A 27,800-nucleotide genomic window follows, 5' to 3' on the forward strand; every position below is an offset into this window, starting at 1 on the left:
CAGACCCGGGCAGCAGGGACAGCTGGCAGCACCTACCTGATAACACAGTGGCCTCGATTGGAGGCAAAAATCACGATGGGGGCAATGGAAGATTCCAGAGCTCAGTGCAGGGAGTTGAAGCCCTCGATGTCCAGCATGTGCACCTCGTCCACAAACAGCATGCTGGGGACCCTCTCAGCCACGCCCTGGTCGATGCACTTGTTCACCACCTTGTTGACCTCGCCTTGGGCAGGGTCCCAGTCAGTGGGGGAAATGTCACCTGCTCTCTTCTCCACACCTAAATTCAATCAAGACCCAACCCTGCAGCCTGGTTCTCCTACTGGCTCTCTGACCCAAGGCTGGGTACTGGACCCATTCCAGGTTTGGTGTCATCATTTGTAAACAAGAATCATGCCAGTTGTGGTGGCACACGCCTATAACCCCAGCAGCCTGGGAGGTTGAGGCAGGAGAATCACAAATTGGAGGCCAGCCTCCACAACGTGGTAAGGCCCTGAGCAACTCAGTTGAGACCCTGTCTCTGAATAAAATACAGAATAGGGCTGGGGATGGGACTCAGGGTCAAGAGCCCATGAGTTGAATCCCTGAACCCTCATCTAAAAAAAAATAAAACAGGCATCATCGCCCCCAAATGCCACAAAACGCCTTTTGTGGAGCTGTGTGGGGCACAATGACCAGGAGCTGCCCCATCAAGCCCTGACCCTGATGCCAAGACACCTCATTTGGGAGCTCCAGGGAGATGTGTTTTCAAATGTGAATTCCCCTCTGCTGCACTCAGTCAAGGAGCTCTTTTGGGGGCCGTGCATGACAATGCTTAGGTTAATGAGCTTTCCATCAAGTGCAGTTAGAATCCTCTCCCCAGGAAACCTGAGCAAGGAGGGTCAGAGCAGGCCCAGCCTTGGCCCCAGAAACATCAGCCCTTACAGAACAGCAGGCCCACCTCAGGTCTCAGCCCTCACCTTCCAAACCAGCGTCCCCTGTCATCAGGATGGAGCTGTTCCCAAAGAACCGGTATCTGAGGCCTGTCCTCGCCCAGAGCCATGATGCATGGCTCTCAAAACCGAATTCAGAGACAGATCTGCTCTTGGCCACTCATGGAGGAGCTTAGGCTGCTGCAATGCCTCAAGGCAACAGTGGATTCATGTTGAACTTACATTTTCAGGGAGTAAAGTGGTAATGGTCCGGAGAAGGACACAAAATTAGGGAAGAGCCAGGCGCGATGGCACATGCCTGTCATTCCAGCAGCCAGAGAGGCTGAGGCAGGAGGATCACAAGTTGGAGGCCAGCCTCAGCAACCTAGCAAGGGCCTAAGCAACTCAGCCAGGCCCTGTCTCTAAATAAAAAATAAAAGTGCTGGGACGGGGCTCAGTGGTCGAGGGCCCCCGAGTTCAATCACCGGCATCAAAAAATAAATAAATAAATAAGTCCATAAAGGAGCAAGGGAGACCCACTCCCTGGTGTCAAATTCGGCACCTTTCTGGGACCTCAAGAGAAGCAGATGCTGACCTCTGTGGGGCCAGAGCACACAGTGTGGCCATGGCTTCTAAAGGGAATGAAGACCCAGAGCCACGCAGTGGGAGGCGCTCAGAGCCAGGAGCTTGTCAGAGAAGGGCTTCAACTTGGCTCCAGGCTTTGGCTTTGCCATGTGTCCTACCTGTGATCTCTGTCTTCTTTGGCTTCATCAACTGGCCCATCATGGACAGGACATCTTGTCCCCCTGTACCTGAGAGGACTTTCTAAGGCAGCTACCAAAGCTCATCCTCCTTCCTCCTGTGGGTCCCTGATGTCATTCAACTTGGAGGCCTGAGGTGGACAGGCCCAGCACACTCCCCTGGAAGGGATGAGGGGCTTCTGAACTCAGAGGGATCCCCTTGAGGTTTCCCCTGACCTGCAAGAATCAAGCAGAGTCGTGTGTGGTGGAACATGTCTTTAAAAATCCTGGCAATTTGGGAGGCTGAGATAGGAGTACCGCAATTTGGAGGCCAGCCTGAGAAACTTAGTGAGGTCCTGAGCAACTCAGCAAGACCCTGTCTCTAAATAAAATATAAAAAGGGCTGCGGATGGGGCTCCATGTGTAAACACCCTGGGGTTTAAGCTTCAGTACAAAACAAAACAAAAAAAACCTCCGGCCAAGAAGGAAGAAACTCCAATCTCAAGAGTCTCTGGCCTCTCCTGGGAAAAGCTCCAAGGGACTAAAAGAAAAACCAGATTCCCAGCAGAAAGCCCGTTCCTGGTGGGGAGGAGGAGGCCCCTTCAGGATGAAGAGCAAACCTGACTCTCTGTCCAGTGGGGCCCAGAGCAGCGCCAGCTGGGAGCTGGAGGATTTGGAGCTCTTGCTCTATAGAGGCCAGAGCCTCCGTGAGGCTGTCTGAAGCCCTGTGAAGGCTCCCGCCAGGAACCCCCAGCCCGGGGTGGAGAGCAGCCCCCAACAGGCTGGCAGGCGGCCAGGGGCAGACAACGCCCAGAGATCAGCGGTGACAGCATCTGGACATTGGGACAAAGGGGCCGAAGCTCATGTCGTGCTCATTGCTGAGCCTCTCAGAGGGCTTTCAGGAGGACAGCACGGCCCTGACAACTGGTTCCCAGGGCCTTGGGCATGTGCTGGCCCAGCAGAGCCTGTCCCTGGGGCCTGGTGTTGGCCACATCCAGGTCATGCAATATCCCATTCTGGATGACCTCCTTCTTCTTGTGCATGTCGCCCTTGGGCAGGGCATGTCCTCATCGGCCTCCAGGGCGAACTCCGTGGCCTCTGCCTTTGCCAGCAGAGCCATGGGGCACCGGGACCACACAGAGCTCAGTGACAGCCAGGTCTCCGCTGCCCACCGAGGGCCCCCAACAGCAACCTCTGCCTATTCCCCACAGCCGGGGGCCCCGCTTTGGCTCCCAGACCCGCCCGGGCCACACCTGAGACTTTCTGGAAGATTCTCTCCCTTTTCATTTCACTCCTGATAAAGGAGCATCCAGGGGACTCACTGGAGCCGGGGTCCCGGGCTTTTCTAGGTGGTGATTTATGGGTGACACGAGGCCTTAGGCTCATCCATGCACCAGAGAGGTGCAGCCACCATGGGACGCAGCAGCAGATAGAGGACGAGCCACCTGGTGCAGTCCCCAGGTTTAGGACTCAGGGAGGGACACCAGGGAGATAAAGGAAAATGGAAGATGCTGCCTGGTGCAGTGGGAAGGGACAAAGGCTATCTGGTCCCTGTCCCCGACAGGGTTTGCGTCTTGCACACTCTGCCTGCTTAAGTCATGAGGAGAGGAAGACAGAGAAATCCAAGGTGACTTAGGTAAAGGGACAGCTGCTGACCTTCCCCCACCCACCACCAATGAGCAAAGTGACACCCTAGTTACCCAGTTGTCCCCCTGGCAGACCCTCATGTGTAACACTGTCCCCGGGGAGCATACCTTCACAGCCCCGATGTTGGCCTCCATGTAGATGACGTCATTGGCCTCCACTCGCTCCTTCTGCAGACTTTAAAAAATGCTGGAGTTCAGCTAAAACCAAACCAAACCAGACAAAGGGGGACTCAGACCACCATGATGCATGTTCCAGTTCCTCCTGACCCCGAGGGAAGGCACCTTTCCGGAAGAGACCTGAGAGGCCAGGCACAGCAGTGCACACCTGTCATCCCAGGGGCTCGGAGGCTGAGGCAGGAGGATCGCCAAGTTGTAGGCCAGCCTCAGCAACTTAGCAATGGGAGACTCTCTCTCAAAACAATACAAATCAAAATAAAAAGGGCAGGCTTCTGGCTCCCTGCTTAAGCGCTACGGGTTCAGTTCACAGGACTAAACATTCATGGGAACGAGGTCCCTTGGAAGGTCATGACAATATTCTAGAATTAAGATGGAGAGTGTAAACAATGTCATGCATCAAAATCCTGTGTGCTACACAAACTTAAAATGGGTGGATCATGTTCACAACTGCACCCCAAGAGAGCTGCCAGAAGCTCAACAGGACCTGGCCTCTTTGGCCTCGTTGGGGCACTGGCAAACAGGAGCAGGATTGGGGAGTCCCTAGGCAAAAAATTCATAAGCCTCCTTCAAACTCAGACACTTCACAACTCCACACAACACACCTGAGGTCCTTCTGTCCCAGTATCTCATCCATGTGGAAAAACTGCCCAGAAGGACATGAGTTTTGGGGGGGCTGGGGGTACCAGGGATTGGGCTCAGGGGCCCTCAACCACCAAGCCCCATCCCCAGCCCTGTTTGGCATTTTATTTAGAGTCAGGGTCTCCCTGAGTTGCTTAGGGCCTTGCTTTGGCTGAGGCTGGCTTTGAACTTGCGATCCTCCTGCCTCAGCCTCCCAAGCTGCTGGGATCAGAGGTGGGTAGCACCTTTGTTTTGGAAGACAATTTTCCTCTTCTCTGTTAGGCTCATTTCTTTGAGAAGCTGGTCGAAGCAGAGTGATGGATGGCTCAAATTTCCACTGTGTTTCTGTGTCCTCTCTCCTACAGGGAAGAGGACAATTTTTCTCTTTTCACCTCAGGCACTTTTATTCGGTTGATTTTCCAGAAGAACTTTCTCAAGGTGTTATTCTTGAGAAGGGGCCACCTTCTCAGAACCTCATTAATCCAGGATGGACAGGATGTGATGAGGGATTAAAGAGATAAAGACAGGTTGTGGAGCCAAGCTCCTGAGATGAAGGCCCCATTAGGAAACAGAAAAATAGCCCTTGGAAGAAGTGACATTTTCATGATCTCCATAAAGCTGTGACCAAGAAACTACCTCAGAGGATCAAAGAATCATCAAGTTATAAAAGGGGGAAAGATGGAGAGATTCTATGGTGGATGGAGAGTGGTCTAGAGATGAGAAACTGAGCCCCAGAGAGCTCAGAGGACTCTCAGGGGTCACCCAGCACCAGAGGACTCACAATCACCCTGCCCCTCAGCCAGCACTGGACACAGGATGACTGTGGAGCCTCTTTCTGAGCCTGAAGACTTGATCTGGAAAACAGGGGAAATGAGATTCTTGGCACCTGCACACACGGGCACACAGCTGTGATGAGCCACAGGTAAAACACCTCCCCAAGCTCACAGCAGGGGACCTGGCCATGCAGCAGGGGAGGTACAGAGCTAGTGTGAGTCAGTCATAACACAGTGGATGAGTAAAAATATTATGAAAAAGAAAGAAAAAAGAAAACAAAATTATGTCCACTTAGACTTTTTGGGGAGGTGAGGGGGCAGTTTGGGGATTTGAACCCAGGGGTGACTTATACCTGAGCCACACCCCCAGCCCATTTTGTATTTTATTTAGAGACAGGCTCTCACTGAGTTGCTCAGGGCCTTGACTAAGTTGATGAGGCTGATCTCCACCTTGTGATCCTCCTGCCTCAGCCTCCTGAGGGGCTGGGATGACAGGCATGCTCCACTGTACCTGGCTGGCCAATGGTTGTCATTTGGGGGATGAGATGGCATTAACAATTTCTTGACTTAACCACACAACTCACAGAAGCAATGAAAAAAGAAAGACCTACCTTATGAAGGGACCTATGTCCTAGTCCTTACGAGGTGTCCCTTTATACTACACGGTGTTATCCTGAGTGTCCCATATGGCATCAACAGTGCAGAGGCCAAGGAAAGGGGGACACAGAGGTCACACCACCTGCCTGTGCCACAGTGCTGAGGACAGGGCTCAGGACAGACTCCCCTTGAGCTGTGTGGTGCCCTTGGCTGTCTTGAGCCCTATGATCACGTGGCTGATGGTCTTGCCATGGGGTTCTCGGTCTCACATGACGTCAGCTCCATCACCTTCCCCTCATAGACCTCCTTGGCCTCCTTTATCCACAGCCCTGGAAGGGATGGCCGATGGGTACATGGTGAGAAGTGGGACCATCCTTCTCTTCACATACATCTCCTCCTCACCAACAACCTTCTTACCTCAAACTGCCACAGCACAAGAACTGACAAGTCACCTTACAGTACAACCCAGTGACAACATCATGGGTGGAGAGCAACTCTTCTGGGAGCGGTGACACAGGCCTGTCATTCCAGCTCAGGAGGCCGAGGCAGGAGGATTGTAAGCTGGAGGCCAGCCTCAGCAACTCAGTGAGGCCCTGATCAACTCAGGGAAACCCTGTCTCCAAATAAATTCAAAACAGGGCTGGGAGGTGGCTCCGTGGTTAGGATCCCCGGGTTCAATCCCTGGTGCCCCTCCTCAAAAAAAAAAAAAAAAAAAAAAAAAAAAGGGTCGCTGCTCTCCCAACAAATGGGGAGGCCACAAAAGACTTCTGCTGGCAGGTGGCCATCAGGATCCCTGTGAGCTGATATGGAAATATCCCAAAGGCAGAGACACACAGCCACATGATCAGACACTCAGGCCACTTCCCTCGGTTCAAGGGGTGCTGGGAGCAACCACTAAATATGAAATCAAGTACTCTTTACTTATTAAGTTCCATAAGGTAATATATTTAAACATTATGTGTGTTTTCATAAATTGGTAAATGGAAAAATGTTTAATATTGCTTTGTGTCTGTGTCTTTGCTGAAATAAGGTTACTAAGTGTTAAGATTCTATCGTGTAGTTTATATACAAAAAGTAGAAAAATTTTCAGTTGGGTTTCAATTATAGTATTATAGTATCATAAAAACATGAAAGTCTTTCATCTTATTAAAGTGGAGTAATTTGTCTAAATCAGAAATTTTATAAGAGTTGTTTCAAAATGTGAATTTATAAAAAGGGTTAACGGTTAAAAAAGAGATAGAAAAAGATTCAAGTTGTGGAAATATATTTTAATATAAAAGGTTAAAGGAAAAAGAAATGTTTCTAGATGAGATAATCTCTGTGTGGTAATGTAAAAAGTTGTAAAATGCCGTTTAAAAAGATTTTGAGGAAACTAGACTTACTTTAAAAGCTTGAGAAAGGAAGAAAGAAGAAAAAGGTATTTGTACATGGCAGATTGAGACAAAGCTTCTCAATGGAGTTAAAAAAAAAAGCCTTTGGTTGATGGGCAGCCATGTAAACTAACATTGAAGCGATTTAAACAAAATCTAAGCCTCGTTTAAAAGAGTGAAGTTGTAGGTGGTGAAAAAGTACATTTAAAAGTACAGAATAGATGATAATTAAAAGGCTTTAAAAGGTTAAATTAAAGGTGGTTAAAATGCCTTCATGATGGAGGAAAGAAGCTTAGTTAATCTTAAAGGCATTGCTTAAAAAAAATGAGAAAATAATAGGATAAACGATAATTAGATAAAGAAGATTAAAAATTTAAAGTGAAAAACTTTAAAGACAGAAGTATAGAAAGTTAAAAAGAAAAAAAGATAAAGAAGATGTAGAAAGATAGAAAAGATGTAGGAAGACAAGAATTTTAAACCCACAAAATAGGAAGAAAAAAAAACTAGGAGGAAAATAAGCAACTAAGGGTAAAAATACAAACCTTAGGGGGAAAAAAAAACTAGAAGATAGAAATAAGATAAAAAATGGTTGAAAATATCAAGTAAGGTATTGCAGATAGAAAATGCAAAAAGCTAAGACAACTATTAGATACAGACATACTTATTAAAGCAAAAAGAGGGAATTGAAAAGGGGTATATATCCCCCATAGATAAACTTAAAATAACCCTTTTTACTCTAAACTTTTTAAATTTGGATTCATCAGGACTTAGTGCTGCAGAAAGACATATGTATCCAAAAAATGTACATAAGCCTAAAGTACTTTGGAAAGATATTCTAACAGGACAATGGAAAGGTCCTGACCCAGTGATTGTCTGGAGTCGGGGGTCTGTTTGTGTTTTTCCACAGGGAGAACAGCAGCCCATTTGGATTCCAGAGAGATTAACTAAAACAGTCTCTACAGATCGAAAAGAAGATGATTTGACTCAAATCCATAACAGCTGATATCCAGAACTCCAGCTTGGCCATTCTTACATCTGCAACAGTGATTAACCAGGATGCTTTTTTCAATAGCTATTTTATTATTGCATTTTCCACATCATAAGGTTCTATTTTTATTTTTTGAGCTCATACAAACCTAGGTTAATGTTTTTCTGATCAGTTTTATTTTTTGACTGTGGAGTTTTTAAACATTGCAATGGAGATTTCACCTAGGTAAAGCTACAAGGCCTTTACTATTTTCTTATGTGTTGTACGTTTGTGTACACTCTTGTGTTTTGTGTTGTATGTCTGTATGTGCGTATGTCCATATTTCTTATATGAGGAGCGCTCATGAAAAAATGGATCCGAATTATTATTATTTTTAATCACGTGATTTAAATGGTTTAATTTAAATTAGGTAAACAGCTGTTAAGGATTGTTTTTAAAGGTGGTTAACAGATCTGTTTGTTTACTAGTTTAAATTAGGTAAAAGGCTGTTAAGGATTGTTTTTAAAGTAGGTTAACAGATCTGTTTGTTTACTTTCACCTTTCCTTTTCATTATATTTAATAATTCTTTTCAGGATAATGTCTTTTTAGCATCATTGCCAGAATTCCCATCTCCATCCCAGTGCCGGTGAAGACAGCTTCTATGATAGCTATCACAGTAAGCTGTATAAACTGATGCATCAATGAATATAACTCAACAAGTAATGCTCAATCAAGGAGTCAACTTACTTTGGGAGGAAATGGATTTTGGGAGGAAATGGATATATTGATAGATTCCTCTGCTTTGAACTGCTTGCAGAACTTGCCTGGACTATGTAACTATCGTTTGGTGCAGCGAATTGTGGTAATGCTGGCATATCTTTGCTGATGGTGTCACTAGTGATGCAATTTTTATTTCCTTGCCAGCGCACCCCATGTTAATTGTGGTAGTGCTGACATATCTTTGCTGATGGTGTCACCAGTGATGCAATTTTTTCCCAAGGAGCCGTCAATTGGCTTGGTGTCATGGCATTTCTGTATCCTCCTCCCTTCTGCTAGTGATGGTCTAAAATTTGGGGGCCAATGGCTTATGCTGGACCGGTAGTCAGTGACGGGTATGATCCAATTACAGTGGTATCAACCTAAGACAGGAGGCTGATGCCTAAATGTCAGTTTTCCGATGACGGGTAAGAACCATATGTTGAATTGGACAACCTACCAGGCACGGTCCTTAAGCCACATTGCTTGTTGTTTAATTAATCAGAAGGGGGGAGATGCTGGGAGCCATTAGCCAAGTAGGTATGACAATTTCCTTGCCAGCGTACCCCATGTTGCTGACATGTTGCAGCGACATTGAATGTAGGTGACCTTGCTCAAGGACCAAGGCAGATTAGGGTGTTCCCGGTTTTAAGATAATCGTGTTTAGGGCGTTCCCAGTTTAGGTTCCAGGTTTAAGGTTTAAGATTATTCCTCCTGGGAATAGGGCGTATCCTGCTGCCTGAGTTCCCCTTGAGTTCTCACGGGATTTAGACAGCATTCTTTTGGAGGTAGAAGCCCAGTGGGTGTGGATTTGGGCAGAGAACGTGGATTTGGGCAGAGAACGTGGATTTCCCCAGAATGTGATGGTAGACGGCTGGTGTGAGTTCGGGAATAAAGAGTTGCTGTTTGAATCTACAAGCTGTGTGGTGGCTCGTGATTGTGTGCCCAGCCAGACTGCGGCATTTGTGCCCAGCCAGACTGCGGCATTTGTGCCCAGCCAGACTGTGGCAAAGGGGGGCATTATCTTATCACCCTGTCCCTTGCCTTCTCTTCTCCAGAAACCCAACCAGGACAAGGACACTCAAGACTGGAAGCTAAGGGCCAGCTCTCCTCTGCCTGTGATCCACCTGAGAGCCTATAAGTGGGGCTTGTGGAAAACATCCAACAGGGTAGCCACATTCTGTGTTTGATGAACCAAATTCACAGCTCCTGAACCCCAAAACAAGCTTCCCAAACAAAGCCCGAAGCAGCTGTGCACACCTCGAGTCCAAGTAGCTGCAGAGGCTGAGGCTGGAGGATCATGGGTTAGAGGCCAGCCTCCACAACACTGAGTCCCTGAGCAACTCAGGGAGACTCTGTCTCTAAATCAATGCAAAATAAGGCTGGGGACGGTGCTCAGGGGTCGACGGCCCCTGGGTTAAATCCCTGGTACAAAAAAAATAAATTTTCCAGACAACATGAAGGTATCAGAAAACTCTATCAAGCTTGGAAAATTCTGGGCTTTTAAGCCTACTTTGATTTTTTTAATAGAACCATTTCTATTTTGCAAAGAGGAAATTCCTCCAAATGGAATGCCTGCCCATACTCACTGTGAGGGGACAGTGACATTAAATTTCTCCAGGAGAGGAAGAAAGGCATCCCCAACTCTCAGCCACTCATATTTGTCTAGAAGTTTCTTGGTGGTGACAAGTAGACAGAGGAAGGCCCAGTGGACCATGGGCCCAGCTTTTGGCCAAGAGAGAGGCTGTGGGCGCTGTCTCTGGCCAAGACAGCACAAAGGACACAGGTTTCATCTGCTGGCTCAGGTTTCTAAGTCCCTGACAGGGACTTTATCACATCAAGGAAGTGGCACAGACGGGGACAGATGACCCTCTCTCCCTCTCTCTGCAGCTTTGCAGGAATTCAAAGATGTGGGAAAAGCAGGCTTCTGTCTGAGGGGACACCACAGCTTGCCCTTTATTCTGTGGTAGGATCTAGAAATTTCTCCTCACCTGCTGCCACCAAAAGCCCTGCTGTGTCCCCCACCACACCACTCCAGGGGCCACTCCCATCAAATGTGCCTGGTGACCTCTACTTTTTCAAATTTTAAAGCATTTCAGTTCCCACTGAGCCACTGAAATACAAGCAACTGTGTGAAGGCCAGTTTTATCAGGTTTTTGTCTCACAAAAATGGGGGTTTTAATTTTTTTTTTAAGTTGTAGATAGACATAATTTCTTTATTTTTTTAATTATTTTTATATGGTGCTGAGGATGCAACCCAGGGCATCACACATGCTAGGTGGGTGCTCTACCACTGAGCCCCTGACCCATCCCAGAAAAATGGTGTTTTTTAAATTTAAGTTCTTAAAATATTAATATCCAGGTATTTGAAAGGTAGTAATATCTTACTTGTCACATATTTTTCTTGGTTCCTTTTTGTACCAGGAATGGAATTCAGGGGCCCTGAACCCTGGAGCACCATCCCCAGCCCCTTTTATATTTTATTTAGAGACAAGGTCTCACTTAGTTGCTCAGGGTCTGGCTAAGTTTCTGAGGCTGGCCTCCAACTTGCTATCCTGCTGCCTCAGCCTTCTGAGCTGTTGGAATATGGTTCATATGTTTAACTTATGAGTTGAATAAAATCACTGGCACATGTTTAAATAAGGAAAAGTAATCCAGGCACCGTAGCACACATCTGTAGCCATAGTTACTCAGCATACTGAGGCAAGAGGATGGTTTGAACCCAGGAGTTCCAGGATTGCCTGGGAAACATAGTGAGATCCTGAAAAATAGGACATGAAAAGGGAAAATAAAAGAAGATATGAAGAAATAAAAAACAATAGAGAGAAAATTTTTAAACGTAAAACCCAGTTGTATACATGTATAATCCCAGCATCTCAGGAGGCTGAGGCAGGAGGATCGAGAGTTGGAGGCCAGCTTCGGAAACTTGGCGAGACACTGTCTCTAAATAAAATATTAAAAGGGCTGGGGAAAGGGCTCAGGGGTGAAGTGCCCCTGGGTTCAATTCCTGGTACCAAAAAATAAAAATAAAAAGCCTAAGTTCAATGTGACACAAAGCTTAGCTTCTAGACACAAGTTCAGAATTAGAACTCTTCAGTTCAGCATTAGTGTCACACAGGGGCTAGGGGTGGCTCAGCAGCCATGGTCTCAAAAGGAGAGAGAGAGAGAGAGAGAGAGAGAGAGAGAGAGAGAGAGAGAGAGAGAGAGCCTGCCCCATACTTGAGTGCTTACAGGGACCTGCTGGGGAAGATCAAAGGCAGAGCCAGTCCCACAAAGAGGAACCACAGGAAGATAGAGTGCCAGCCACGGGGGTACCAGGTGGCTGTGGGGGGTGAAACAGGGTCCCATGATGTCTCCCCACTTCCAAATGCTGCACCCTCCTACTGCGTTTTCTTTCCTTCAGCATTAAATCAAAAGTTCCCCAAGTAGACTGCTTAGTCTTTTTATTTATTTATTATTCGTTTGGGTACCAGGGATGGAATCCAGGGGCCTTCGACCACTGAGCCCTGTCCCCAGCCCTTTTTATATTTTATTTAGAGGCAGAGTCTTGCTGAGTTGCTCAGGGCCTCAGTAAGTTGCTGAGGCTGGCCTCCAAATTGTGTTCCTTTTACCTCATCCCCCTAAGCTGCTTGGATGGCTAGCTACTCTTGCCTGTCTTGTCAACAGCACCAAAAGAACATGAGCATTTTTAAGATGAAAGGATTCAAAGCACCGGAGAAGCAACAGCCATCTTTCACACTGATGTGATACTCACCAATAGCCCTGCGGAAGTTCTCCATCAGCACCTCTGTCTTCTTGATCTTCATGAAGTAAACTTTGCTCCCCACCAAGGAGCAGAAAGGCACCTTACTCCCCAGCTCCTGTGCAATCGCCAGAGAAAGGGCTGTCTACAGAGGCAAGAAAGGAAAGGTTTTCATTTTACAGTCTTGAAAACATAATTCAAACCCATCTATAAAAATATTTATTCAAGAGGCTGAACATGGTATTGCACACTTGTGATTCCTGAGACTCAGGAGGCTGAGGCAGAAGGATGGCAAGGTGGAGGCCAGCCTCAGCCACTTATCAATACCCTGGGCAACTCAGTGATACCCTGTCTCTAAATAAAATATATAAGTTTGGGGAATGGGGCTCAGGTGTTAAGTGCCCCTTGGTTCAATCCCTGGGACCAAAATAAATAAATAAATAAACAACACTAACAAATCAGGAAGGATTTATTACATGACCTTTATTTTATGTTAAAAGGCCAGAAAATAATGGATAATACATGAGGCCAAATCTGTAAGCGGTGGCTTGGTCTGCACAAGCTCCCCCTGACAGTGCCCTGTGGTCAATTATAAATTGATGCTCAGTAACATAACTTTGGTTGGCAGATGCTAAAGAGAACCTGGTGAAACAGACATGTCATCAAATACCAAGTTTTAGAAAGCATATGCTCTCAAGTGGGTCCAGGACTGGGAAATGCCATGGCCTCTGAGTGCCATTTCATCCTCCCTCATCTCTGAAATAAGAATGAGGTCAGACCCTAGGTGTGTAGGCCAAGCAGAGCCTCCTGAGATGCTGAGGGCCTCACTAAGTTGCTGAGGCTGGCCTCCAACATTAGATCCTCCTGCCTCAGCCTCCCAAGCTGCTGGAACAAGGCCAACTGAAGCTACTGCTTCAAAGATGGACCAGGGAAGGCTCCTCTTTTCAATGCCCGTTTGGTTTCAGCTCTGAGCAGCCGACATGGGGGATGATCAGCGAATGCTGTCAGGAAAAATCCACTAGCCCATGGGGCAGAGGTTGGTTCTAGTTCTGATCTTCTCCCTGTTTTCTAGGGTGGTCTTGAGCACACAATAGTGCTAATGCTGGACAGCCTCATCTGGCGAACTAAAATACTGTTTAGATTACAAGAAGCCAACAAGCTGCCCACAGGATGGTTTGATTGGGACCATGTAGTTTTATATGTGCCTTTAAACTTGGCTTTTGTGGGGGGGGATTGAACGCAGGGGCCCTCAACCCCTGAGCCCCATCCCCAGCCCTATTGTGTATTTTATTTAGAGACAGGGTCTCCCTGAGTTTCTGAGGGCCTCGCTTCTGCTGAGGCTGGCCTCAAACTCGCTATCCTCCTGCCTCAGCAACCCAAGCCAGCCACTGGGATTAAAGGCATGTTCCACAGTGCATAGCTCTTGCCATTTTTTGAACCCTAGGAACTTTCCTGTTAAAATCCAACTATTTGGTTTCTGTTGAGAAACCAGGTCTGGACACAGTGGCCCTCTTTTAGTGAAAGGGCACCACATCCTTGGGCTTGAGCAAGTCACTTTGCTTACCTCGCTGCCCGAATGCTTAGGCACCTGAGTTGGCAAGCCCAAAGCATGTGTTCTAATAGCAAAGGGAAAATGAACACAGAGGGATGCGATTCCAACACCATGAGGCCCAGGGGAGGCCACAGGTGGCAGTGCTCATCTGTTTTATTTTGATGTTCCTGGGAATGGAACCCAGAGCCTTGTATGTGCCAGGCAGCTGTTCCACCACTGAGCCTCAGGCCCAGCTTTTCTTATTTAGAGACAGGGTCTCACTGAGCTGCTGAGACTGGCATCCACGTTGAGATCATCCTGCATCATCCTCCCATGTTGCTGGGTTTACAGTTGTGAGCCACTGTGCCTGACTCTTCCCTGTTCTTTCACAGCCCCCAACTCCCCATTCTCAGTTTCCAGTGTCAAAGACAGTGCCCACTAGCCACTGAACAGCATCCCTGCCTCCTTCCACCTAATACTGAAGGGGTGACCATTACCCTTCCATTCAAATAGAAACAATACTTGGTTAAGAATGGCTCCTTTTCTGTCCAGCTTTCTCCAATTAAAAGCTCATGGAAGGGGCTGGGCTGGGGCTGGGGCTCAGTGGTGGAGCACCCGCCTAGCATGTGCAGGGCCCTGGGTTTCTTCCTCCGTGTGACATAATAATAAATAAATAAAACAAAGGTATTCTGTCCAACTACAACTAAAAAACTATATTATAAAAAAGAAACTCATGGAAGAAAGGCACATATACCTACCCTTTCCTATGGAGCTCTTTATATCTCACTGATCTTTCCATAGCCTGTCATCTTGAAAGTCTAACTTGTATTTTTTTAATATTTTAATATTATCAGGCCTCCCAGCTGATCAATCACTACCCACCAAGACACATCCCAGACCTTTATGTTGTTTATTTTTGAACAGGGTTGCATTATTCATATTTATTTTTAAATTTTTTTTTCTTCGAAACAAGTTTAATTTTGTTCCAGCCCTAAATTGGGGGAAGAACTTAAATCTTAAAAAATTCTCAAAAATCAAGCCATTATAAAGTTAAGCACCCCTCCCCTTAGCAATAAATATTGAACTGATATAGGTGACGGAACTAATATAACTGATTTAGGTGTAGATGGACACAACACAATGCTTTTATCTTTATGTGGTGCTGAGGATCAAACCCGGGCCCTGTCCATGCTCTGCGAGCCCTCTACCACTGAGCCACAATCCCAGCCTGCTAACTTGTATTTTATGGATTAAGAAACTGAGAGCTGGGTGTGGGGGTGCACTCCTGTCATCCCAGCAGCTTGGGAGGCTGAGGTGGGAGGATGGCTAGTTGGAGGCCAGGCTCAGCAACCTAGCAAGGCCCTGAGTAACTCAGCAAGACCCTGTCTCTAAAATAAATACAAAAATGGCTGGAGATGGGGCTCAGGGGTTAAGCACCTGAGTTTGATCCCTGGAAGCCCCCCCAAAAAAATAGGAGAGTCTTTTCTCTGTTTTTTGGGTACAGCCTTGCAGTGCAGGTTGTTTGGCAGCATCGCTGGCCACTAACACTGGAGTCCCCCCATCATGTTTTGAAAACCACAAGAGATGACTCTCCAGATAGTGGCAAAGATCTTCTGGAGGGCAAAACCAGCCCAGGTTGAAAATCACTTCAGAGCTAATCTCACCTAGCTGGACTTCCAGAAAGAGCACACAGAGAACAGGAACAGGCCACAGCTCAGGGGTTCAGAGCTGGCGACTGTCCACACCAACGACACCAAACAGTGAGTCTCAGAAAGCCCTGTGGACATTAAGAAAGGGAAATCAGGGGAGGGCGCCCTATCCAAAAGTACCTCCAAAACATCCAGAAAGGAAGGTTCCAACCCTGAAAATCAGACTTCTTAAGAGCAACACTGGAAGACAAAAAGTACCAAATAACACTGAGTAAAACAGCACTGAAGGAAACAGCTATCATGCTGGTGCTGTGGCGCAGGCCTGTCATCCCAGCAGCTCGGGAGGCTGAGGCAGGAGGATCAAGAGTTGGAGGCCAGCCTCAGCAAAAGCGAAGCCCTAAGCAACTAAGTGAGACCCTGTCTCTAAATAAAATGTAAAAAGGACTGAGGATGGGGCTCAGGAGTCGAGAGCTCCTGGGTTCAATTCTTGGGGTTCAATTCTTGGTAACACCACCCCAAAAAATGGAAGACGACTTGGACAAGCTAATGTTCCTGTAAGTGCACACTGTATGGCATTCCAGCCTCAAAAAATTTCCCCCAGACACAGGACTTCTTCATCCACCATCAGACACCACAAAACACACCCTGGCAACTCCATATGTACAACTTCAAAATTAGAATTCAAGCTTTTTTCACAGATGATTGTGTTTCTGCTTCTGAAAGGTCAAGTGGCCTGCCCCAGGCCTCCCAGCTGATCAATCAATACCCACCAAGATGTAGCCCAGACCTTTATGTTGTTTATTTTTGAACAGGGTCACATTAAGTCACTTACAGCCTGGTGAAACTGCTGAGGCTGGCCTCCAACATGTGATCCTCCTGTCTTAGCCTCCAGAGTCACTGAGATGACAGGCAGGGGCCACCACCCCTTGTAAGAGCCCACTTCTTTACATACAAGAGTGCAGGCTCCTACTCTCCTGTGCCAAGAGGCCCTTCCAGAGAACAAGCCATGCCCAGACCAGGAGCTCTGGGAAGCCTGAGGATCTGACCAATCCCCTTGCAGATCCCAACAAGCTCCACCATGTGTCCTCTTTTGTCCCCTGGAAAGCCCAAATTGGGGGGAATTATCAAACCCTCTGCCCAATTCCAGCATTTATAATCAGTCAGCAGTTTGAAGCTCAGACTCAACTGAGCCATTTTGTGCCATCAGGAGAATTCCTGTTTCTCTGCCCAGAAAACACTAGAAGCCCCTTGAAGATCAAAATTGTGTTTCTGTTATTTGTCAATCATGCACGTAGCCAAAATAGTGGTGGGCAAATTTCGCATTCAAAAAAATACTGGCTGACTCATTTTCCCCCTCCAAAAATGTGCCACAGAAGATTTTTAAATATTTTTTTAATTGTGCATGGACATAATATCTTTGTTTCAATTTTTTAATATTTATTTTTTAGTTGTAGTTGGACACAATACTTTTATTTCACTTATTTATTTTTATGTGGTGCTGAGGATCGAACCCAGGGTCCTGCACATGCGAGGCGAGCACTCTACCACTGAGCCACAGCCACAGCCCATCACAATTTTTTACGAGGCCCTGGACCAACAGAAATGGATTTTCAGCTGGGCGCGGTGGTGCATGCCTATAATCCTACCACTCAGGAGGCTGAGGCAGGAGGATCACGAGTTGGAGGCCAGCCTCAGCAACATAGCAATACCCCCAGCAACTTTAGCAAGACCCTGGCTCTAAATAAAATACAAACATGGGAAGTGACTCAGTGTTGATTGCCCCCAAGTTCAATAACTGGTTAAAAAAAAAAAAAAAGAAGAGAAAAAAAAAGGAAAAGAGATACATTTCCCAAGCAAAGGAGACTTGAAAGAGTTCAAGGACCATCCCAGAGACCAGACCCCTCTTAGGACTTTCCCCTCCCTCTGACCAGGATGATTTTCATTCTAGAAGTATGAGTTGAGATCAGATTCCTTTCTTAAACACACATGTGACCCACGTCGCTAAACAAAGACTAGTTAAGATGCATATTCCAACTAGCTTCAACGTGAGAATCGTCCTCTTGGGCAGCAGAAATCAACGAGAACACAAGCACCTTTCCAGTTCCCAGGGGTCCGGCCCACAGCAAGGCTCTTCCTGCCATTTTCCTGCTTTCAATTAATTCTTCTATGATGTCACATGCCTGCAGCACAGAGGGGAGAAATGGTCACTATTACTGTGTTTCAGTGGGGAAAAAAATGCAGTCCCTGGTCCAAACAATTTACAGACTTGTCCAACCAACCCTGAGAGCCAGCACCCTCCAGGCACAGCTCTGGGTGCCCAGACAGTGGAGGTGAGAGAGGAAAGTCTGCTGGGCACAGTGGCCCACACCTGTGATCCCAGGGACTCGGGAGGCTGAGGCAGGAGGATCTCAGTTCAAAACCAGCCTCAGACAAAGTGAGGCCCTGAGCAACTCAGAGAGACCCTGTCTCTAAATAAAATGCAAAATAGGGCTGGGGAGGGGCTCAGGGGTTTAGGGCTCCCCCCGCCCTCCAAAAAAGACATAGACAAGAAACCAGAGGCTTTTCTTTGGCCCTTTCTGTTACTAGGAGACTCCAAGGCCACAGTCACAAGCTCATATAAATTGCAGGTTTCTGTAGCTGCTCAGCCTCCAGGGAGACCATGGGCCATGACTCTAGGGTCCAGCAGCTTAGAGGTGGTGGAGTGCAAACCTCCAGCTGTCATTACTAAACTCGGTGGCCTATAGATAGGCCATTTTTTTCTGCAAATAATAATAAAATAATAATAATAATAATAATAATAATAATAATAATAATAATAAATACCATAACTGAAGGGACTTGGTACAGTTGCCACTTAACAAAAGTAGAACTTACTGGTAAAAGGATGGTTAGGGTTAGGGCACGATGGTGCAGGCCTGTCATCCCAGGGCACCTGGAGGCTGAGGCAGGAGGACTGTAAGGTGGAGGCCAGCGTCAGCAGCTCAGCCAGATCCTGTCTCGGAATAAACACAAAAGGGGCCACAGTGTGGTTCTGTGGGCAGCGCCCCCGGGGTCAACGCCGGGCACCAAAGTGACACTGAGTCGGGGCGAATGCCGGGAAGGTCCCCACGCCCCCCAGCCCCGCCCGCCATCCCTCTCATGCATTCTCCTGGCCCAGGAGCCCCGAGGCCGCCTGCTTGACCAGGGCACTCTCGTTGAGGCCCAGCCCCTTCCCGTGGCTGTGCGAGGCGATGCGCGGCATCTTCGTGGTGCTCTCCACCTCCTCGATCTTCAAAGTGCCAGCCAGAGCCCAACCAGTGCAGGAGCCACTACCCTGCACCCGCCCAGGGGTTACCAAGGGCCATTACAAGGGCGGCTGGCAAGAGCCCGCCTCTGTCGGTGCCCCATTGGAGGATATTGGAACACCGCCACTCTCCATTGGCTCAGGCATGTGCTCATCGCAGCTGCCGGTAGAGCTCCGCCCACACACTTCCCGCTGTGGCTCTGGGTTGACTTCCCTGGCAACAGGTTCTTCCAGCTAGCTCTGAGGGTGTGATTGCAGGAGGGAGCCAAGAGTTTTGCTGCCTGGCTGAGGAGCTGAGCCCAGGGGGTGGGTGGCCCCGAGGAGCGTTATTCTGGGTGTTTATTTGGTACCAAGGATTAAAACCAGGGGCTCTAAGTCACTGAGCCCCAGCTCCAGCCCATTTTGTATTTTATTTAGAGACAGGGTCTCATTAAGAATCTTAGAGACTTGCTAAGTTGCTGAGGCTGGCCTCCAACTAGCGATCCTCCTGCCTGAGCCTCCAAAGCCGCTGGTATTAGAGGTGTGCGCCACCATGCCTGGCACCTACTCAGAATCTTAATAAATGAGTGAGAATTTATCAGAAGCAAATGGCATTGCACCATTTTGCAGATGAATAAAATGCATCCAGAGAAATACAGAACTTCCAGGGATAAGTGAGTTCACAGGAGGGTGAAGACACGCCCGAGATCCAGCCCAGCTGTGGGGGCTCCTGACTCCCATGTGATTTCTTTGTCCTCTCTAGTCTGACTTTAAAATCTAATTATTTTATTCTAATCATTGACATCATTATTCAGTCAATGTTTGCCTCTATCCCTATACTGCTTTACATTATGAAGGTGGAGAACACATATTTACCATTTTAATTTTAATTTTGGAACGTGGTACACAGTCTACAAACAAGCTTCTAGATAAGACTTCTGATGAATTCAAAGAAGGTTCTAGAAGATATCCCCCTGCACACGCACACACAGTGTTGAATCCATGCTCTTTAGTTTTATACTATGGATTGAACCCAGAGGCACTTCACCACTGAGCCCCATCCCCACTCTTTTTTTATGTTTTATTTACAGTCAAGGTCTCACTGAGTTTCTTAGGGACTCAGTTGCTGAGGCTGGCCTCCAGCTTGCAATCCTCCTGCCTCAGCCTCCCAAGTCACCGGGATGACAGGAATATGCCATTGTGCCTGGCTTCAATTATATTTTTATCCACTAATAGGTACTAAAATGCCAGATCAATGCAATGAAACATACACCAATAATCCTATGGAGAACTACCTTCCAGAACCGTGCACTGGACAAACCATCTATCCCGTCTCTCAGCTTCTCACTCCCATCAAGTTTCACCTTAAGTCATTCCACCTCTCTTCTCTCCAGCCCAAGACTGAGGCCCTCAGTCACTTGGTTCCCAAGTCTTTTGCTCCCTGCCTGCCTTGACCTCTGTCCCATCTTATCTTTGAACCCCCAAGCCTGGGATCAAGCCTGCCTTTCCTTCTGTACTGCTGCTCAGGAGGAGAAAGTCACCCAGGGTTCCCCAGGAGCCCTTGTGTCATCATAGCCTCCGACCTCAGCTGAACACTCACAGCTGTGCAAGTGATGATCTAATATTGTATTAGTTAGAATGTTAGTATAACTGCATTAATGGAGAGATTCAAAACAATGGTGGGTAAAGCAAAATAGAAGTTATTTTTCTCAGTTGGGCATATTGCCGCATGCTTGTAATCACAGGGCTCAGGAGGCTGAGGCAGGAGGATGTCCAGTTGGAGGCCAGCCTCAGTAACATAGTGAGACCTAGTCTCAAAATAAAACATTAAAAGGGCTGGAGATGGAAATCAGTAGTTAAGCACCCCTGGGTTCAAGCTCCAGTACAAAAAAAAAAAATTATGGCTATCTGCAAGGGATTTCCAAGAAAGAAAAGCCTGCTAGAATTACAGGTCTGCTAGGCTTAAAAATCTGTGCCACTGCACATGGCAATTATAACACTTTAAAGGCATTTTCTGACCTCAATTTCATCTGCTTTATGTGGATCAAGATTTAGAAGAGGCAACTTCTTCTGCCCTGCTCAGAGAAGTGGTTGGGAAACTCAGAGTAAACTGTAAAAAACCAACATCATAAATGCAAGAAAGATTACAAGTTGATGATTTTTAAAACAAAGAAGACTTGCTCAAATAAATAGACATTTTCCCTCAGTCATCATGTAGCTGGAGGAGGGGAAGCCAAAGAGCTGCCATTCTCCCAAATGATGCATCTTGAGAATGTGTCTCTGAACATGGAGCAAGTGAGGCTGCTGCTCTGAATTTCCAAGAAGAGGCAAGTGTATCATCCAGAGCGATCTGGTGAATGCAAGAGTCCAGTCAGCAACAAAAACAAACCTGTAAAACTGTAGAGCCCGGCGCAGGGGCACACATCTGTAATCCCAGTGGCTCAGGAGGCGGAGGCAGGTGGATTGCGAGTTCAAAGTCAGCCTCAGCAAAAGCGAGGTGCTAAGCTACTCAGTGAGACCCTGACTCTAAATAAAATACAAAATAAAGCTGGGGATGTGACACAGTGGTTGAGTGCCTCTGAGTTCAATCCCTGGTATACACCCCCTACCCCCAACAAAATCCTATGTTAGAGTTCCTTTTGAGGCCTCTAAATTAGATCCTGAAGAGTTCCCAGAGTCTTTTATGAGAATCTTTGAAAGCCAGGCACAGTGGCACATGCCTGTAATCCCAGTTATCAGGGCAGCTGAGACAAAAGGGGCATAAATTCAAGACCAGCCTGGGCAACTTAGGGAGATACTGTCTCAAAATAAAACACAAAGGCAAGGGATGGAGCTCAGTTGTAGAGCATCTTTGTATTCAAGTCCCAATTACCAGTTTAAAAAAAAAGATGCTTTGCAGTAAGTGACCCAGTGACCTACACATTTCTACTTGTATGTGCACACACATATGCACACTTACCTTAAATGACACCTGTCACATGTATGTATGCAATCTGAAATTTGCACCTTTTGCTTGCTGGTTAATTACTTGAAAGTCTCACTCTCTGTGGGGAGAACTTGCATCAGCCCCTGAGAATCAGTCATTTTGGGGAGGAAGATTTATAACTTCCTTGGTTCACTTGTTTATTCAACATTTATTTATTGATTGTGTGCCTACTGTGTGCCAAGATTGAGGGTACAACAATGCAGAAGGATTACAACTCTTCCCTGCTGGAGCTTGTTTGCTAGATGATAAAAAAAACCTTATTTTTTTTTTTCTTGAGGATTTTGTTGGGGGGATGGATACCAGGGGTTAAACTCAGGGGCTCTCCAACACTGAGCCACATCCCCAGCCCTGTTTTGTATTTCATTTAGAGATAGGGTCCCACTGAGTCACTTAGTGCCTCACTTTTGCTGAGGCTGGCTTTGAACTTGCAATCCTCCTGCCTCAGCCTTCCTAGCCCCTGGGATTAGAGGCGTGTGCCATCGCACCCAACTAAGGCTAACTATTTTTTAAAAATATATATTTTTTAGTTGTAGTTGAACACAATACCTTTATTTTATTTATTTATTCTTATGTGATTCTGAGGATCAAACCCAGGGCTTCACACATGCTAGTCGAGCATTCTATGGCTACAACCCCAGCCCCTGAGGGGTGGGGGTGATTGTGGCTTAGCGGTATTAAAAGTTAGCCCTAAGGCTAACTTTTAATAGAAGATCATGAGAATAATAGTTTAAACAGTTTAGAACAAATCCTGAGAAGAAAAAAGATAGTACAAATGAAGCCAGAAAAATAAGGGTCAAAAGTGGTTTGGCTAACATGCTGAAGGAGAGAAGGAAGGAGTCAAGGAAAAGGATAGAATGTATAGTATGTGCAAAGGGCCTGAGGTGAGAGAAAGCTGGGTGGTTGCAGTGAAAAGTTGTCACAGCTCCCGCAAAGAACCAAAGGAGGCATTATAACCAATCCCATCCCCTTTCCAATCCATCTTCCTCATTGCCTCACTGGAGAACCTCAAGCAAAGGGCTGTCTGTGTTTATAGATTCTCATCTGCAAAATGGGAGTATTGATAGCACAGATCTCATGAGATTGTCCTGAGAATTTCATGTCAGTAAGCACTGCCTGTCTGGCCTAGAATGAGGCCATGAGACAGCTGTTACCAGGCCTCACTTCCTTCTCTTCCTTTCCCATCTCTCACCTTCACCACTGTCAAGGTCAATGCCATTTTAGAGAGAACCAACCACATAACTCTAAATTCCCTCCTTTCATTCAGACACTCCCCCATCTCATGTTCCTTTGAGACAGACTTGTGTTTGCTTTGTAGAAGAATACTGCTTTAGGTCTACAAAGGAGACAGTATGCTTTCTGTGCACTTGTGCTTGAGATTGAACCCAGGGCCTCAGAATTGTGCATTTTTGTTGCATTTAATGATACATCTATCTGTGGAATCCATGTTTCCCTGGACATCCTGTCAAGGGGGCAGTAAGGAAGCAATGGCCATGTACTCTCCTTGAATCTGTCAGGTAGCCAGGTGCAACACATGCAACCACCCACTAGTATAGGTCTGGCTGCTTCTTTCCCAGTGTGCCAGTGTCTGGGCAGATTGAAGGCTCCTTCCCCAGGAACCTAGTCTTTAGGTTGTATTGTTGTTGTGAAAAACCAGCCTCTATCTCAGAGCAAAGCCTGTCCAAGGAAGGGATATGACCTTTGTCCTTGGAAAAACCCACAGAGCACTCCTAGGCACATTCCCACCCTGCTAAGTTGTTTATCTACAGGAGAGATCTGCTGCACCAGGTGTCCCTGACTCAGTCAGGCTAGGTGGGGACCCATAGCAGCCCCCTAGCAGCCACCAATCAGCATGAGACAGGGAAATACCTGGGATGCCAGTGGTTTATGGTGGTTGATAACAAGTTGGGAAACCATGTAGTTCAGCACATATACCCCTCTTGGCTTAAACCAATCAGATCAAATGAATACCCCTTTTGTACTGACCAATCACCCCTACCCAACTTGTTCCCTCCAGTGAATGTGCTAATCATGTTTTAGAGTTGTTATTTGATTTTCCTGCGGTGTGTGATGATTTGCTAAAAGAGGCTATGATGTATGTGAAGTCCTTGCCCTTTCCAAAAAATGTATAAAAATGCTGCAAACCCTGGGCTCAGGGCCTCTCAGCATCACCAGTTGCTGTGTGTGCACGAGGAGGACCGAGCTAGCTCACAATAAACACCTCTTTGCTGCTTACATCGATCTTGGGTCTCTGGTGGTCTTTGGGGGTCCTGAATTCGAGCATAACAGTTCATGAAACCTCCCATGCAGGCTGTTTGGGACTGAAAGAGGGCCTACCTGTGTCATGGAAAGGGAGATAGAACTGTAAGGGTCCCGCAAAACGTCGGAGAAAGAGACCACCAAAGTGACCACTCATGCAATTGGCAGAAGGGGGATTTATTGAGCCAGCATGCTGGGGCTCCGTGCCCACTCAAGAAGGGAAAGCAGCCCAGAGCCCCGAGCAGGGGCTGAGCACTGCTTAAGTACACTTTTTGGGGAGGGCGGAGGGCTTTGTATACATCAGAACAAATCATCATGAGGCGTGGGAAAATTGAACAACAACTCCTAAACATGATTAGTTCATTCATTGGCGGGAACAGGTCAGGCTGGAGTGATAGGTCATTCCTAAGGAGGGGGTTACATTTAAACTGATTGGTCCAGGCCCTGCAATGCCTATGTGCGACCACACAGAGCCCTAAACAACCAAATAGTCAGGGGAAATATTTACTGGGTGGTTCTAAGCATTGTCTTAACAGCTACAGAAATTTCGGGTTTTTCAGGTAGCATAGAAACCTAACAATACCTCCTTTACATTTTAACTCAGACCTTGCAACTTAGAAACTTTTACAACACCCGGTCTTTTACCCTTTAACTTTTACGCTTTAACTTCAATTTCTTTTACCCTTACAGAACCTGCTCCTATCTTTTGGTGGTCAGAAGAGAAACAGGAAAGAAGGTGGGTCCATTGGCAGCATCTAAAGCCTGTACCCCAACATTTCTGTCCAAGGCCTGGTGGCCTTGCAATGACTCTGATCTGCCAGTTGAAGCTGGCTGGACAGCCCTACCTGTCTAGAATTCTTCCTGGCCCATCCTGCCATGAAATAAGAAATTCTGCACTCAAAGAGGGGGCTGGGGCAGGCAGGATGTCCTTGGAGGTCCTTAACAGCTCTGGAAGTCTTCACACAGGGTCTCTGGAAAAATGAGAGGTGATGTTCCTGCAGAAGAACCATTAGAAACTTCTGTGTGATGGTGACACATACCATTTCTTCTTCCATAATCATCCATGCTATAGCCCTGGCTCAGGTCAGACAGCCTGCCATGCATGCACTTTATTTTAAAATACCTCTTGCTTTATCTATATCTATATCTGTATCTATGTATCAATCTCTCTCTATATCTATCTACCTACCTATCTACCTATCTATCTATATATCTATATATCCATACATCTATATATCTATACATCATATCTATCTATATCTATATATCTGTATATCTATATATCATCTATCTATCCCTGTGAATTCCTGAACTCCCAGTCAGAAGAAAGCACTCAATTCTGTCTTTGAGTATGCTGATGGTGATGTGATTTCTCAGACAGAACCCTCTGAGCTCTGCAGCAGAAACAAGCCCCCTCCTGATGTAATTTAAAAGAATAGCCTCCCAATTTTCTCATCTCTTTGCTGGATACACCTTATCCAAGGACAGGATAAGCCAATGTTTGGTTAAATAGTTCAGAGGTTAATTCTCAACAGATGTGAGAACTTTTTTTCTTACATTCATCCACTCTTAGAGGGAATCTGGTCAGCTCTTCTTGCTGGATTCACAAGGCTACCTTTGGCCCACATGTTCCCCACTCTTCAGGCCTTCACACCTACATTCAATCACTGAAAGATAACAGAACAAACGACAGGAACCCTGACAGAAATGCAGGAAAGCTAAAAGAAAACCTTAGCTATAAAAAGGAGAAGAAGACCCTTCCACGGATACCACCTCTTGGGTCTCCTTCTTCCTCTGAGACGTCTTTTCTGCTGTCCTTTAATAAACTTCTACTTTCCACTCTGACCTTGCCTCAGCGTGCTTCTCTGGTGTTATACTTCAACATTGGGGAACCAAGGACTCGTCACTGGTAAACAACAACAACACTGGTGTCCGAAGAAGTGAGGATTTCTGTCCTTTTTTGTATTCTAGGCTTCCTTTGTTCTCATGCCTTTTCTTCTTATTTTTCTCTTTTCTGAATCCTTGACTAGGCCTAGAAATAGGCCAAGAAATTCTTGTTGGGGTGGCCCAAAGGTGGAACACAGGTGGGCTGAAGGAGGAAGAGCAATACAGAGAGCGAAAGACAAATGAACCACCTTAAAGCTTCCTGTAAAGAGGGGGAATTCTTGGGACAGATTACCTTGGTTACAGGTGGAGGGGTGAGGTTCTTGACAGGGGTCAAAGAAGAACTCTGAGAGAGTTAAAATTCTTCCCTTATTGGACAGTCTCCAAATGGTTGGAATCATTCAAAATCGGTCTTCTTGATTTTGCCTGACTCAAGTTATCTATCTGTACTGACTGCCTGTCTAATTCTGGCTTCATGAAAACATTTGCTTTTCAATTTTCAGTATTTTCCCTATAATTTAACATTGCAAAAAACAAAGAAAAAGGAACCATTAAATCATCAAGGAAAACAATTAATGGAATGCACTTGGGCCCCTTCCCTTCAGTCTCTGGACACTCTCTCAGCATTCCTGCTTTTTTTTTCTGCCAGGGTCACAGGAAGCACCTGGGGTAACTGTGTTAAGATGATGAGAGTCACGGCCTCAAGAAAGAGTGCTTTGTAAAGTGATCCTGAATAAATAGTGAAGGAGAGAGCAGAGTTCAAAACTAGGATCTCCTAAGCCCTCAGGCACAGAATAGGCTCAGTATTCATTTCTAGTTTTTTTTTTTTTTTTTTTTTTTTTTAATCTTCATACAGATTTCCAGATTTGTATTAATTTGCAGATCCACTGAAAGACCCAAGCAACCTCATTCTTCTTGGGACCTCATTTTGCTCTGAAACTTAACCTTTGACCTACTATAGTCCTAAAGTCAGGAAAATACCACAGAAAAGCTCTGTGGAAACAGTTCTAAAAAAGCCGCAGATGATGATCGCTGAAGATAGGCCAAGATATTGTAATATCTGAAATTCCAGATGCTCCCATCTAGGTGTGGTGGCCAATATCTAAACTAGAAGCCCTGCAGCTGGGCTCCTGCCCCCCTTGCCACACCCTCATGGTTTAAACCAATCATTTTACTTGCATCAAACCCTTGAACTAAGAATCCTTTCCATATTCTTAATCCGCTAATCCTGTTTTAGAATTGTTGTTGGATTTTCCGCGGTGTGTGGTGATTTGCTAAGAGATGCTGTGATGGATGTGGGGTGCCTGCCTTCCCCAAAGAGTGTATAAACTGCTGCAGGCCCTGGGCTGGGGCCTCTCAGCGCCCCCAGTTGCTGTGCATGGAGGACTGACCTAGCTTGCAATAAACACCTCTTTGCTGCTCACCTTGATCTGGGTCTCTGGGGGTCTTTTGGGGGCCGCAAATTAAACATGACAGCACCTGGGTTTTAATCCTTCCAGGTCACGATGGTTGGTGGAGAGGATTCCAGGAAGGGCATATGGATAAAAGGTCCTGATCCTGGGCTAGGGCTCAGTGACCCAGACCAGTCCGCTATCCCTGGGGTGAGGGCGGCGGAGTGCAGAGAGGAGGGAAGACTCGCTAGTACTGGCGGTGGTGGGGCCAACACGTGAGCTGCAGGCAGCAGCAGTGTTCGGTGGGGGCTGAGGAGGTTAAGGGGGGGTATTTGAGGAGGTTGAGAGCGGCAGAGACCAAGGCCGCAAGGGGAGTGGGTGGGGTGGGTGGCCCGCATCTTCGGAGACAGCCCAACAGGCCCGAGGCTACAGCAGCACTGCTCAGCGCTGCCCAGTCCCTGCCATTTGGGGACCCAGCACAGGGCAAGGCGCCAGGTGCCGTGGGCCAGTCCCCCTGGCCATTCAATCCTTGCACTCGGGTGCAAC

At 46.7% G+C, this 27,800-nt stretch overlaps 1 pseudogene; it reads right to left on the bottom strand.

Annotated features, from left to right (window-relative positions):
• On the bottom strand, nucleotides 1-27,652 carry LOC139707032 (ruvB-like 1; annotated as a pseudogene).
• Nucleotides 27,653-27,800: the final 148 nt, after the last annotated feature.

This window comes from Marmota flaviventris, chromosome 9 (assembly GCF_047511675.1).
Source record: "Marmota flaviventris isolate mMarFla1 chromosome 9, mMarFla1.hap1, whole genome shotgun sequence".
NCBI lineage: Eukaryota > Metazoa > Chordata > Mammalia > Rodentia > Sciuridae > Marmota > Marmota flaviventris.